Source organism: Mustelus asterias, chromosome 6 (genome assembly GCF_964213995.1).
Source record: "Mustelus asterias chromosome 6, sMusAst1.hap1.1, whole genome shotgun sequence".
Taxonomy (NCBI): domain Eukaryota; kingdom Metazoa; phylum Chordata; class Chondrichthyes; order Carcharhiniformes; family Triakidae; genus Mustelus; species Mustelus asterias.
The window spans coordinates 125,222,055-125,238,190 of record NC_135806.1 but is presented as its reverse complement, the minus strand read 5'-3'; positions in this window follow the sequence as shown (position 1 = coordinate 125,238,190).

Sequence of the window (16,136 nt, the reverse complement as noted above, 5' to 3'; positions counted from 1 at the left end):
AAGAAGTCCATGAGAGCTCCCCACAATTAACTCACAAACGATGGTGATGGTATTCCAAAGGTGCTGGAGAGCTGTCACACGTACACTGTTGAAAAATAAAATGCTGTTTTCTTTATGAAATGCCTGATTGCAATTCATGAGGAGTAATCTCATGAATTATAAATGCATTTCAATGTAATTACATGTAACAGAGAAAAGAAAGTAATGATCAGGATATTTACGCATTACACTAAATATAACAAAAGAGCAATTAGTTTTGTGAAAGTAAATTTTATATCATTCATTACATGTCATTAAATATTCATGGACGTGTAGTAAATCTTACTAATGGAGCTCCTTTCAAATGAAACTTTGCTGAATTAATGTTTTAAAGATTTTGAAGAAGATGTGATGTTTCTCAGATAACTCAGCATGTTTTATGTCCTGCCCAGTACAGAACCAAGCCACGCAGGTCAAGAGGACTCGGGTTTGATGCCTGACCTGTGCCAAGTTAGTTGAGTGATGGTTGGCGTACCCTCGATTATTCTTCCTGTCCATCTTTTTAGCTGGCAGGCTGATTTACGACCTAGTCCAAAGGAACAACAACCTCAACACATTAGCTTCTGCACTGGAGTGTCAGTCCAGATGATGTACTTAAAAATCTGATATGGCTCCTAAACCCACACTTATCTAACTCAGGAGTCAAGGCTGACCTCCTTTAAGTGGACATGTTTCTCATTAAATAAACACTATTGGACTGATGCCTGCACACAATTCTTTGGTGTGCCTTTTGATGACTCCTGTTTTTTTAATTCTTTCAAGAAATGTGTTTGTTGCTGGCAAGCTCAACATTTATAGCCCATTCCCAATTACATAGAAACATAGAAGATAGGGGCAGGAGGAGGCCATTTGGCCCTTCGAGCCTGCTCCGCCATTCATTACAATCATGGCTGGCCATCAAACACAATAGCCTAATCCTGCTTTTTCCCCATAACCTTTGACCCCATTCGCCCCGAGTGCTATATCCAGCCGCCTCTTGAATGTATTCAATGTTTTGGCATCAACTACTTCCTGTGGTAATGAATTCCACAGGCTCACCACTCTTTGGGTGAAGAAATGTCTCCTTATTTCTCATGTCTCCAACTGCCCTTGAGAGATGATAGTGAGCCACTTTCTGAAACCATTCCAATCCATGTAGATATTTGAACAATGCTGTTAGGGAGTGAGTTCCAGATTTTTGGCCCAAATGCAATGAAGGTGGTATGGTTCCAGGTGGGAATGGTTTGGGAAACAGCAATTGAAGGATGTCAATTATGGACAGCATGGTGGCACAGTGGTCAGCACTGCTGCTTCACAGTGCCAGGGACCTGGGTTCAATTCCCACCTTGGGTGACTGTGTGGAGTTTGTACGTTCTCCCCGTGTCTGCCTGGGTTTCCTCCGGATGCTCTGGCTTCCTCCCACACTCCAAAGATGTGCAGGTTAGGTGGACTGGCCATGCTAAATTGCAGTAAGAAGTCTCACAACACCAGGTTAAAGTCCAACAGGTTTATTTGGTAGCAAACACCACTAGCTTTCGGAGTGCTACTCCTTCGTCAGGTGAGTGGGGGATCTGTTCACAAACAGGGCGTTTGCTGCCAAATAAACCTGTTGGACTTTAACCTGGTGTTGTGAGACTTCTTACTGTGTTTACCCCAGTCCAACGCTGGCATCTCCACATCATGCTCAATTGCGTCGGGGGGTTAGATTCTAAATACCAGATATTTTAATTGAATTCAAATTCCATCATCTGCCGTGGTGGGATTTAAACAGGGTCCCCAAAGCATTAGCTGAGTTCCTGGATTAATAGGCCATCACCTCCCACTCTCTCAGCATAAAACTCAATCGGAGCTTACGTGATGATGTTAAACCAGTGACATCAAATCACCTGCCTGAAACACTTCTCACCCATGGACATTCTTGTTGCTCCAGATCCACAGAACCAGACTGAGATTGTTTTAGTGGCCCTGACCTCCAGAGGTCCCCTTAGAAACCAATGGTTATTCCACTGAAGGCCTGCTACCAATCTCATTGGAATGACAGATTTGCTGATTTAAATAGGCTCCTCCATCTTTTGGGCTGGCCTTCTTGGTTCAGATTCAGCCAAAAACCCCAGCAGCAGGTAGGCCTCAGGTTGGCAAGAACTGGGCAAGTTTTATTGACATGTTCAACTGCCAGACCCCCCTCCCCCCAACCCCCCCCCTCTCCCCCCTCCATTCTACAGCATAAATTGGATGGCCGGAATATGAAAATCACTCATTCATTCTGAGACATCAGGGCCCATGAAAGGTACAACATAAAAGCAAGTTATTTCTTCTTTCTCTCTCATTCCTGATCTATATAGTTTAATGTAACATCATGTTGTGCATTTCATCTGTGGAGCCATTAAGGGAGCCACGATCTGAATTTCAAATACAATTGCCTGAACATAATGAAAGAAAATGCTCATTATCCTATTTTGTGCATTATTATAATTTGAAATAAACATGTTATTAACAGTCTCAGGCTTTATCTGTCTGTGCAGTCATTTGTTCAGTAAGGACAGTCCTGTATCACCTAATGTCTACGTCTCCCAGCTGTGAATTAATTCCCCACATACAGAAACAGTGAGGATGATGCGTGCATTGTGGTGACAAAAGTACCATGAGTTGAATGGGTGAAAAGTGGCATTTAATTAAAGAATAATAGATGATTTTAATCATCTCTTAGTCATCCATCATCCTAATAGGGTTTTCTGGTCTAGGTGGTCGAACTGTACTTTGATAGCGTGACATAATTAAGTCTCTCTAAGCTCATTTTATCTGTTACGTGTCATCCTCAAACATGTGAGATGCAGTTTCTTTTTTGTCAGTGACTTCACACCATGAAATAGCTTTAAAACACAGCAACTTGGATGGTTGCGTTGGCTGTGTGCTGTCTGATTTTGTTACATGAACTCAAAATATAGACAAAAGACATGTGGCAAAGGACTTAAGAAGCAAAAGAAAAATGCCAACAATATTTCACACAGGAGCAATGGCCGAATAGTGTTATCGTTAAACTCTTAATCCAGAAACTCAGCGAATGTTCCAAGGACCCTGGTTCGAATCCCGCTATGGCAGCTGGTGGAATTTGAATTCAATAAAAAATAGCTGGAATTAAGAATCTACTGATGACCATGAAACCATTGTCGATTGCCGGAAAAACCCATCTGGTTCACTCATGTCTCTTTAGGGAAGGAAATCTGCCGTCCTTATCTGGTCTGGCCTACATGTGACTCCAGATCTAAAGCAATGTGGTTGACTCTCAATTGCCCGAGGGCAACTTGGGATACGCAATAAATGCTGGCCATGTTCCGCGAATGAATTTGAAAAAGCTAATAGTTCCTCTCTATCTACCAAAATCCTTTCATCACCTTAAGCATCTCAATTAAATTGCTCCTTAATCGTATATATTCTTAGGAATGTAAACCTTGTTTAAGCCACCTTTGCCCATAATTCAACCGTTTTAGGCTAGTCCTGATAACATTCTGGTGAATCTAGCTCCAAAACAAATATATCCTTCCTAAGGTTTGATGCCCAGAATGGAATCCAGTATACTAGATGAAAGCTAACTAGAGGGTTGTACAATTGTAACACTAACATGCACCCCTTTGTATTCCAGCTCCCTTAACATAAAATGACTAACTTAACATTAGCTTTTCAGATTGTCTTTGGACCTGTCCACTAGTTTTTAATGACTTATGTACGCAAATCCTTCAATCCCTCAGAAGAATGAGGGGGGAATCTCATAGAAACCTAGAAAATTCTAACAGGACTGGACAGGGTAGATGCAGGAAGGACGTTCCCTTAATGATGGGGATGTCCAAAATCAGGGGTCACATTCTGAGAATACAGCGTAGACCGTTTAGGTCAGAGATAGGGAGAAATTTTGTTACCACAGAAAGTAGTCCAGGCCAAAACATTGTGGCTGGAATGTTATGGCAGTTCACACCAGTGGGATTTTCCCATCCCGCTGCAGTGAACGGAGATTTGGCTGGGCATCAAATTATCCGACTTCGCTGCAGTGGGAGTGTGGCCTGAATAGCCAGTTAGGTTATTGATTTTATTATTTTTATTTATTTATTAGTCACAAGTAGGCTTACATTAACATTGCAATGAAGTTACTGTGCAAATCCCCTAGTTGCCACACTCCGGCGCCTGTTCGGGTCCACTGAGGGAGAATTTAGCTTGGCCAAAGCACCTAACCAGCACGTCTTTCAGACTGTGGGAGGAAACTGGGGCACCCAGAGGAAACCCACGCAGACAGGGGAGAACCTAAAAACTCCGCACAGACAGTAACCCAAGCCAGGAATCGAACCCGGGTCCCTGCCGCTGTGAGGCAGCAGCGCTAACCACTGTGCCACCATACTGCCCAGTAAGATCGCGCCCTGTATGCTTTCAAGATGCAGTTAAATATAACACTTAGGGCAAAGGGTATCAAAGGATATGCAGGAAAGGCGGGATCAGGCTATTGAGTTGGATGATCAGCCATGATCATAATGAATGACTCCTATTTTCCACGTTTCTAAGTAATGTGAGTTACAATTCTATGTTTTCATCTCTATGTTTTCATGCACTCCCTCTTTCTATTAAATTCTCACTTGTACAAAGCTCTTCTCCAGCAGGGAAATATCCTTAACTTCCACACGATAGGGCGGCACGGTGGCACAGTTGTTAGCACTGCCGCCTCACAGTGCCAGGGTCCTGGGTTCAATTCCAGGCTTAGGTCACTGTCTGTGTGGAGTCTGCACGTTCTCCCTGTGTCTGCGTGGGTTTCCTCCGGGTGCTCCAGATTCCTTCCACAGTCCAAAGATGCGTGGGTTAGGTTAATTGGCCATGCTAAATTGCCCCTTAGTGTCAGAGAGGTTAGCAGGGTAAATGTTTGTGGTTACGGGGAGATGTTGTGAGTGCAGACTTGATGGGCTGAATGGCCTCCTTTTGCACTGTACTGATTCTATGTCACTAATACAAGCTTATCATCAGCAAATCAGGTGCATGACTTTGCAATCCAAATTGACCCTTTAGCCGACAGAACCTTCGAGGCTTCAAAGCAAAGCAGGCCATTTGACCCACAATATCTTTGCTCTTTGTTCTGGCAATCCAAAACTAATCTTATTGCTTTCTCCTAATGTCTTTCATCTTCCTCTGTCACAAATGTTTATCTACTTTTCTCTTAAAAGATGCAATGCTCTCTGCCTTAAATAAATGTACTGTAAGGAGTGATTTTTGTCACAAGTAGGCTTACATTAACACTGCAACGAAGTTACTGTGAAAATCCCCGAGTTGCCACATTCTGGCACCTGTTCGGGTACACTGAGGGAAAATTTAGCATGGCCAATACACCTAACCAGCACGTCTTTTGGACTGTGGGAGGAAACCAAAGCACCCGGAGGAAACTCATGCAGACATGGGGAAAATGTGCAGACTCCGCACAGAGTGACCCAAGCCGGGAATCAAACCCGGGTCCCTGGCGCTGTGAGGCAACAGTGCTAACCACTGTGCTACCGTGCCACCCTGCAATGCTTCAGAAAAATCTGGATAAAAACATTTCTCCTAATCTCTCTTTTTAGCTCCTTCGTGATAGCTTTAAACTGGTGACCATTGTCACAGACACCCTAATCAGAGGAAATAATCCTTCAATATTTATTCTGTGAAATTATTTCATAATTTTAATCAATCACATCTCCTCAAAGCCTTTTCTGCTCCTTTTGAAATAGTTCCAGGATCCCAAATCTCTCATTACAATAACTACAATCCCTCATTCCTGGCATCACCCTGGTGACTTAATGTTCACAATGAGTTTGGTGGTCTTCTTATAATGAGGCACTCAAAGCTACACATAGTTCACTGTTGCCTTACCATCCATTGCTTTGTATAAACTTATGAGCAGATGCACTTGTTCTTCTCCCTCAGTGGAAATGCATTGCAATTTGTTCTTGTTCCATGCCAACTAATATCATCCTATATTCAGCGAGGAACGTATATATCTGCATGTTGCAAGTTGTTTTATGCTTTTCTGATTTACCCATTCTACTTAAGACTAAACACACATTCTTAGCTATGTGCAATGGCAAACAGTTCTGTTTCTTAAATTAATTTGTTGGACGTGGGTGTCACTGGCTGATGCGCTATCAATTAGGCAAAAGACTACTTGTGTGCCAATACAACTGTAGGCTTTTATTCATTACAGAACCAGGAGCACATCCCAACAGATAACCGACCCGAACTGAACAAGGGGGAGGAAACAGCCACCTTTATACTAGGTGACAAGGGGAGGAGCCGGCAGGGGATGTGTCCAGGCATGACAAACACACAACGGTGGTCCAGGCAGGACAAAGGCCCAACTGAAGTCCACCACACTGGCTAGACCAGCATTTATTGCCCATCCCTAGTTGCCCTTGAAGAGGTGGCAGTGAGCTGCCTTCTTGACCGCTTCAGTTCCTGAGGTATAGGTATACCCACAGTGCTGTTACAGAGGGAATCCCAGGACTTTGACCCAGTGACAGTGAAGGAATGGTGATGTATTTCTAAGTCAGGATGGTGAGTGGCTTGGACGGGAACCTCCAGGAGGTGGTGTTCACATGTATCTGCTGCTCTTGTCCTTCTTGATGGCAGTGGTCATGGGTTTGGAAGGTGTTGCCTCAGTAACCTTGGTGAGTTCCTGCAGTGCATCTTGTAGCTTGTACACATGGCTGCCACTGTTTCTCGGTGGTGGACGGATTGAATATTTGTGAAAATGGTGCCAAGCAAGCAGGCTGCTTTGTCTTGGATAGTGTCCAGCTTTGTGAGTGTTGTTGGAGCTGCACTCATTCAGGCAAGTGGAGAGTTCTCCATTAACTCCTGACTTGTGCCTTGTAGATGGTGGGCAGGCTTAGAGGAGTCAGGAGGTGAGTTACTCACTACAGGATTCCTAGCCTTTGACCCGCTCCGGTGGCCACAGTATTTATATAGCTAGTCCAGTTCAGTTTCTGGTCAATAGTAACCCCCAGGATATTGGTAGTGGGGGCTCAGTGATGATAATGCAATTGAATGTCAAGGAGCAATGGTTAGACCCTCTCTTCTTGGAGATGGTCATTGCCTGGCATTTGTGTTGCATGAAGGTTAAATGCCACTTGTCAGCCCAAGCTTGGATATTGTCCAGGTCTTGATGCATTTGGACATGGACTGCTTCAGTTTCTGAGGAGTCATGAATGATACAGAACATTATGCTTCATCAGTGAACATCCCCACTTTTGACCTTATGATGGAAGGAAGATCACTGATGAAGCAGCTGAAGATGGTTGGGCCGAAGACACTACCCTGAGGAACTCCTGCAGTTAAATCCTGGAGTTGAGACCTCAGGTCACAACTATCTTCCTTTGTGCCAGGTATGACCCCAACTAGCGGAGAGCTTTCTCCCTGATTCCCATAACTCCAGTTTTGCTAGGGTTCCTTGATGTCATAATCAGTCAAGGGCAGTCACTCTTACCTCATCTCTGGCATTCAGCTCTTTTGTCCATGTTTGAACCAAGGCTGTAATGAGGTCAGAAGCTGATTGACCCTGGCAGAACCAAACAGAGCCTTTCTGAGTAGGTTATTGCTGAATAGGTGGCGTTTGATTGCATTGTTGATGACACGTTCCATCACTTTACTGATTATCAAGAGTAGACTGATGAGGCAGTGATTGGCTGGGTTGGATTTGTCCTGTTTGTTGAGTACAGGACATACCTGGGCAATTTTCCACATTGCCTGGTAGCTGCCAGGGTTGTAGATGTACTGGAACAGCTTGGCTGGGGACATGACAAGTTCGGGAGCACAGGTCTTCAGTGCTATTGCTGGAATATTGTCAGGGTCCATAGCATTTGCAGTATCTAGTGCCTTCAGTGCTATTTCTATCAAGGCATTAATCTATATTAAACAGGTTTCATGTACTGCATTAGGGAGAGGAATTAGATATAAATAAATTAAACCCCCACAATAGCACTGTTCACTGTAATCTCTAGGTGCTGGAGTTGACTACTGTTATAAAAATGAACTCACTTTAATTTCCTTCATCAATAATAATATGTTTTGGATATGCAGCACTATATCCGCCAATAATACACTGGAAATGATTGTGAGTGATATTATTGTCTGTAATATGCTCATATCAAATTCACTTCACTGTTACTATAAGAGAGATGCTAAGCTTTTGATTTCATATGGATTCATGCCTTTTTAAAATAGCAGAGAGATAAATTCATTTACAAATAAGTTAAGCATCCACACAATATCAATCATAGTAATTTCCAGACCAGTAATGTTCTTCTTATACTGATAGGTTGATCTAGCTAAAGGATATGTTTAACTAATGGTTATAGCAATAGAGCTCTAGCACTTAAGAACTAGATGTGGAGATGCTGGCGTTGGACTGGGGTGGGCACAGTAAGAAGTCTCACAACATCAGGTTAAAGTCCAACAGGTTTATTTGGTAGCACGAGCTTTCGGAGCGCTGCTCCTTCATCAATATTCCAGTAACACCGTGCACCTTTATCCAAAGACTGCCACGTAAGATAAAGGTGCACGGTGTTACGGGTAATGTGTTAGCATGGATAGAGGATTGGTTAACGAACAGAAAGCAAAGAGTGGGGGTAAATGGGTGTTTTTCTGGTTGGCGATCAGTGACTAGTGGTGTGCCTCAGGGATCAGTGTTGGGACCGCAATTGTTTACGATTTACATAGATGGTTTGGAGTTGAGGACCAAGTGTAGTGTGTCAAAATTCGCAGGTGACACTGAGATGGGTGGCAGAGCAAAGTGTGCAGAGGATGCTGAAAGTCTGCAAAGGGATATAGATAGTCTAAGTGAGTGGGCGAGGGTCTGGCAGATGGAGTACAATGTTGGTAAATGTGTGGTCATCCATTTTGGTAGGAATAACAGCAAAATGGACTATTATTTAAATGGTAAAAAATTGCAGCATGCTGCTGTGCAGAGGGTGTCCTTGTGCATGAATCTCAAGGAGCTGGTTTGCAGGTGCAGCAGGTAATTAAGAAGGCAAATGGAATTTTGTCCTTCACTGCTAGAGGGATGGAGTTTAAAAACAGCGAGGTTATGTTGCAGCTGTATGAGGTGCTGGTGAGGCCACACCTGGAGTACTGTGTACAGTTTTGGTCTCCTTACTTGAGAAAGGATACACTGGCATTGGAGGGGGTGCAGAGGAGATTCACTAGGTTGATTCTGGAGTTGAGAGGGTTGGCTTATGAGGAGAGACTGAGTAGACTGGGGCTATACTCATTGGAATTCAGAAGAATGAGGGGAGATCTGATAGAAACATATAAGATTATGAAGGAATAGATAAAATAGAAGCAGGGAAGTTGTTTTCACTGGTGGGTGAAACTAGAACTAGGGGGCATAGCCTCAAAATAAGGGGAAGCAGATTTAGGACTGAGTTGAGGAGGAACTTCTTCACACAAAGGGTTGTGAATCTATGGAATTCCCTGCCCAGTGAAGCAGTTGAGGCTACCTCATTGAATGTTTTTAAGGCAAGGATAGATAAATTTTTGGACAGTAAAGGAATTGAGGGTTATGGTAAGTGGGCGGGTAAGTAGAGCTGAGTCCACAAAAATTTCAGCCATGATCTTATTGAATGATGAAGCAGGCTCAATGGCCTACTCCTACTCTTAGTTCTTTTGTTCTTATCAGGTGAATGGAGATTTGGGTTCACACACAAGGCATATATAGACAAAGACTCAATTGCAAGATAATGGTTGGAATGCGAGTCTTTACAGGTAATCAAAGCTTTACAGGTACAAACAATGCGAGTGGAGAGAGGTTTAATCACAGGTTAAAGGGGTGTGAATTGTCTCAAGCCAGTTAGTAGGATTTTGCAAGCCCAGGCCAAATGGTGGGGGTTACACGTAGTGTGACATGAACCCAAGATCCCGGTTAAGGCTGTCCTCATGCGTGCGAAACTTGGCTATCAGTTTCTGCTCAGCAGTTAAGAACAGGTTCTACAGACACACAGACATGCACATATATTAAAATATTAAACATAAATATTCTGGCCTCACTGGCAATAGACATTTTCAAATAGTTTTTACTTTTGCCGTATACTGGATGCATACATATCCAAGACTGTCCATTAAATGTTCATCAAAATTTTGCGTTGCCACTGAGTTGAATGAATATTTTTCTCATTGCAAGACTTGATTAGAAACCAGATGTGCTAGTTAATGATGTTTAATGGAAAATGTTCACTAATCTCCACATTAAATGCCAGGATGCATCCATTAAGTAAATGGGAAAAAGGTCAATTGCTTTTTTCTTCACAACAGCAGTGAGAAGCCCCCATAATCTATAAACAGATAGGAGCTGTGGAATAATTCAAGCATCTACTGAACATTAAGGAAGAATTGTCATCTGGAGTGAACTATCTTCCCTGCATTCATTCTTGACTAATTTATTTACTGGCAGCCCTGCTCATTAACTGTAACCCAATTGTTTCATTTAATGAGTTCTGCAGCGAGCAATGATGTGAGACCGGATGATCCACACCACTCTGAAGGCAACCACAGGAGAAAATAACAGGCTCTCAGTGAAGTCTGACACAAAGCCTGACACAGTGAGACCGCACAAACTTAGTCTCAGTAAAGGTCAGCATTGGACTCGGTGATGCACCAATAGCAATCGTTTGTGACATGGTGGCACAGTGGTTAGCACTGCTGCCTTACAGCGCCAGGGACCTGGGTTCAATTCCAGTCTCGGGTCACTGTCTGCATGGAGTTTGCACGTTCTTCCTGAGTCTGCGTGGGTTTCCTCTGGGTGCTCCGGTTTTCTCCCATACTCCAAAATCATGCAGGTTAGGTGAATTGGCCATGCTAAATTGCCCCTTATTGTCCCAAAATATGTAGGTTAGATGGGATTAGCCATGGGAAATGTGTGGGATTACAGGGATAGGGCCTACGCAAAATGGCCTGTCAGAGAGTCAGTGCAGACCTGACGGGCCGAATGGCCTCTTCTGCACTGTGGGGATTCAATAATCTTCTAAGAAACATTATAGGACCATTTCATGAGGTTGTGCTTGGAGCTTGGAATATTGCTGGTGATGAGAGCAAGGGTTATAAAATCAGGCCCTCATCCCACCCCATTTCACTCAGACTTGCACACCTGATTTGCGACAATCATACCCAATTTTGAAGCATGATACTGGACTACCAATAGAATACGTCAGCGTTGGAGGCAAGACTTCCAAGAATATATCTATGTTTTTGCATGAGATATTAACAATATAAATAAAATGGTACACTTTTAAAGGTGGTGCAGGAACAGAAAGACTAGAAATATACTTGAAGTTAAAAAGGCTGTTTGAAGACCATTTTGGATCCTGGGCTTTATACTTAAGGGCATAGAGTACAAAAGAAAGTCAGCTACGGGAAATCTTTATAAGATACTGCAGTATTGGTTTAACTCTGGGTACCTTGCTTTGGGATTCATAAAATCATAGAATCCCTACAGTGCAGAAGGAGGCCATTCAGCCCATCAAGTCTGCACCGTCCACAATCCCACCCAGGCCCTATTCCCATAACCCCATACATTTATCCTAACTGGACCCCCTGACACGAAGAGGCAATTTAGCATGGCCAATCCACCTAACCCGCACATCTTTGGACTGTGGGAGGAAACCGGTGCACCCGGAGGAAGCCCACACAGACACGGGGAGGATGTGCAACTTCCACACAGATCGTGACCCGAGGCCGGAATTGAACCTGAGTCCCTGGCGCTGTGAGGCAGCAGTGCTCACCATGGATGTAAAGACCTTGAAAAAGATGCAGATTAGGTTTACCAGAATGGTACCAGTGATCAGGGGCATCAGTTACCTTCACAGGTGAGAGATGCTAGCATTGTTTTATCTCAGGATTTATTGTCTTCTTGCCTTCTGGAAGAGATCTTGCTGGAGGCAATGGCCTTTTCTTCAAAAACATTTATTTACATGCTAACTATTTACAAAGTTTAATGAAAAACCAAGACATTGCTGGAGCTATGCTCTGAGGAGCTTTGCAAGCACCTCTTCTCAGTGAGTAATATCACTGGTGTGTAGCCCCTTATACACATGCTCAACAGCTTCCATTGACCCTTTAGTCCTCAGTTCATCTTGGAGCAGAGAAGGCCAGAGGGAGATTTAATAGAACTGTTCAGAATTAATTAATAGAGTTGAAGGGAGAAGTTGGAGGGAGAGAGCTGCAACAAGAGGACACGGATTTAAAATAATTGACAAAACGTCCAGAGGGGACTTGGGGAGAATTTGTGATATAAGATTTACTAGGATGCTACCAAGACCTGATGGTCTGAGTTATAAGAAGAGGCTAGATAGACAGGGACTCTTTTCCCTGAAGTTTAGGAGACTTAGGGGTGATCTTATAGAGGTCTATAAAATAATGAGGGGCGTAGATCAGCTAAATAGTCAACATCTTTCCCCAAAGGTAGGGGAGTGTAAAACTATAGGGCACAGGTTTAAGATGAGAGGGGAGAGATACAAAAGGGTCCAGTGTGGCAATTTTTTCACACAGAGGGTGGTGAGTGTCTGGAACAAGCTGCCAGAGGTAGCAGTAGAGGCAGGTACAATTTTGCCTTTTAAAAAGCGTTTAGACAGTTACATAAGTAAGATGGGTATCGAGGGATATGGGCCAAATGCAGGCAATTGGGACGAGCTTAGTGGTTAAAAAAAAGGGGCGGCATGGCCAAGTTGGGCCAAAGAGCCTGTTTCCATGCTGTAAACCTCTATGACTCTGACTCTAAGCAGTGATCTTTTAGGATCTGAATGTATTACCTGAAAGAGTCAAAGGTTTCCTGGTACTATTTCAAACAAGTGCAGGGGAGATCTCCTACTGTCCTTATCACTCAAACAAAAGGTTAGGGTGGGATTCTCCAATCTCATTCCTTCCCGCCCAGCAGCCCCAACATGTGAAAATTACCTGACCTCCCACTTAATCCCATTTACCAGCACCTGGCCCATAGCCTTGAATGTTATGAGATGCCAGGTACTTTTTAAAGGATCTGAGGCAACCTGTCTCCATCAACCCTCCCAGGTTACGATTTCCAGACCATCACCACGCTCTGGGTTAAACGTTTTTCCTCACATTTCCCCAAACTTCCTGCCCCTCACCCTGAAGTTGTGTCCCCTCATGACTGACCCTGAAACTAAGGGGACAGCTAATCCCTATCCATCCCGTCCGTGCCCCTCATAATCTTGAATACCTCAGTCAGGTCGCCCTTCAGTCTTCTCTGCTCCAACGAAAGCAACCCAAGCCTATCCAACCTCTCTTCATAACTTAAATGTTCCATCCCAGGCAGAATTCTGGTGAATCTCCTCTGCACTCCGTCCAATGCAATCACACCCTTCCTATAATGTGGTGACCAGAACTGCACACAGCACTTCAGCTGTGGCCTCACCAAAGTTCTGTACAACTCCAACATGACTCCCTGCTTTTGTAATCTATGCCTCAATTGATAAAGGCAAGTGTCCCATATGCCTTTTTCAACACTCCATTAACATGCCCTTCCACCTTCAGAGATCAATGGACAAACACGCCAAGTGCCCGTTGTTCCTCAAAACTTTCTAGTGCCCTACCATTCATTGAATACTTCCTTGTCAAATTACTCCTTCCAAAGTGTATCATCGCACACTTTTCATCCTGTCTGCCACTGGACACTGGCTTTCAACCACTAAAGCAGCCTTCTGTCATCATCCCCTGTTTCCTACAACTAAGCCAATTTTGAATCCACTTTATCAAATACTCTGTCTCTCATGTGCATTTGCCTTCTTTATAAATCTCCCATGTGGGACCTTGTCAAAGGCTTTCCTGAAATCCATATAAACTACATCAACTGCATCACCCTCATCTATACCCCTGGTTACCTCCTCAAAAAATTCAGTCACATTTCTTAGGCATGACCTCCCTCTGACAAAGCCATGCTGATTATCCCTGATGAAGCTTTGCCTCTACAAGTGGAGATAGATTCTCTCCTTCAAAATTTTCTGCAATAGTTTTCCTATCTCTGCGGTGAGACTCACTGGTCCCGACCACCATATATGAGAGCATGTTGCATTCTAAGATCATTAAAGGTGCTATGAAAATAAAAGCTATTTATTTTATTTTCGTAGGTGCATTAAACAACTTAAAATACATGGGTTAAGGTTCCTGTGAAATAACACCCAGAAAATGTGACACAAACATGTTAAGGATTTGTTACTGAGAAACAGCATATTGTCATTTCCAGGCTATGCTTTTCCATGAATTTATTTGAACCGACTGCAAGCATCCTTGCTGCATGTTTTTACTCCTCCCAAAAAGTTGGTGAAGGAAAGTTAAGAGAAAACTTAAAGCCTGTCATCCAAGGACTATTTGAATGACATCGTAGTTCTGTTGCTTCATCAATCTGAGTGGATGTGGGTCACTAATGGAATAGCCAAAGGGGCAATGAAACCATCAATCATCTTCAAGGTGTCTGATCTCCATCCTGTGTGAGGCAATTTATTTGTTTGTCTCTCTGTACTTTTTTTTATGCGATTGTCAACACTTGCAACTTGCTTTGTGATTGATTACGTACAATTTTAACCTACTGATTTACTGGATGGAAAGGACAACGAGAAGCTATCCCTCGCCTTCTGTTTCTGTGTATCACGTGGATTGAAACAATAGTGCAAAATCAATAGATTGTTAAAGAAATCGCAAATGTTGGCAACGCAGTGCAAACTGAAACTTAAATTATTTATAGTTAGGAAAACCACAAAGTGAATTTAATTTGATCTCTGATGCATGTGATGAAAAGGCAAGGTTGGGAGTGGGGGATGGCGGGGAGATGAACAGCAAGTAACCCATTAAGCGTTAGAAATAAAAAGATACACCTGGAGTGCTGGAATTAGACTGATAACCAAAAGAAAGTTGGAATTGCATAGTAGCTCAGCTGGGGCCGATAAGGTAAATCATAGAATCATAGAATCCCGACAGTGCAGAAGGAGGCCATTTGGCCCATCGAGTCTGCACTGACCACAATCCCACCCAGGCCCTATCCCCATAACCCTACCTATTTACCCTGCTAATCCCCTGACACTAGGGTCAATTTAGCATGGCCAATCAACCTAGCCCGCACATCTTTGGAGTGTGGGAGGAAACTGAAGCACCCGAAGAAAACCTACGCAGACACGGGGAGAAAATGCAAACTCCACACAGACAGACAAAGATTTTTTTATTGTTATTGTTTTATTTCCTGATTGGAACTATTCTGATGATGGATGCTCACCCTCTCAATCTTGTTCTACTCGTTGAAGATGCTCCTTAAAATCTATCTTGTAACCAAAATATTTGACATCTGTCCTAATATTTTGTTTGTGGCTTGGTGACAATTTTTATTCGACCAAGCTTCTGCAAAGTGCCTTGAGACATTTTACCATGTTCAAGGTACTGTTTGATGCACCTTTTAGTGATTCAGCAACTTGTGACTGATTTGCCCCATTATTGACTTGTCTGCAATTATTGTCAAACTCATTGTTACTATTCAGCATTGTTTGTAATAGATTTTGATTTCATTTGATTTATTATTGTCACATATATTAGTATACAGTGAAAAGTATTGTTTCTTGCGTGCTATAGAGACAAAGCATACCGTTCATAGGGAAGGAAACAAGTGAGTGAATACATTGTTACAGTCATAGCTAAGGGTGTAGAGAAAGATCAACTTAATGTGAGGTAGGTCCATTCAAAAGTCTGATGACAGCAGGGAAGAAGCTGCTCTTGAGTCAGTTGGTACGTGATTTCAGACTTTTCAATCTTTTTCCTGACAGAAGAAGGTCGAAGAGAGTATGTCTGGCATGCGTGGGGTCCTTAATTATGCTGGCTGCTTTTCCAAGGCAGCGGAAAGTATAGACAGGGTCAGTGGATGTACAGATTCTAGATGAAATGAGATAAAGCATTGGGTACTTTTTCAAAATCTTTATTGGTTTTGAGCTGCCTCAACCTTGAGGAGGCAGTGACGCAGTGGTATTGTTATTGGACTAGTAATCCAGTGATTCCGGGTAATGCTCTGGGGACTCGGGTTCCACTGCAGATGATGGAGTTTAAATTCAATAAAACAGAATAGAATCATA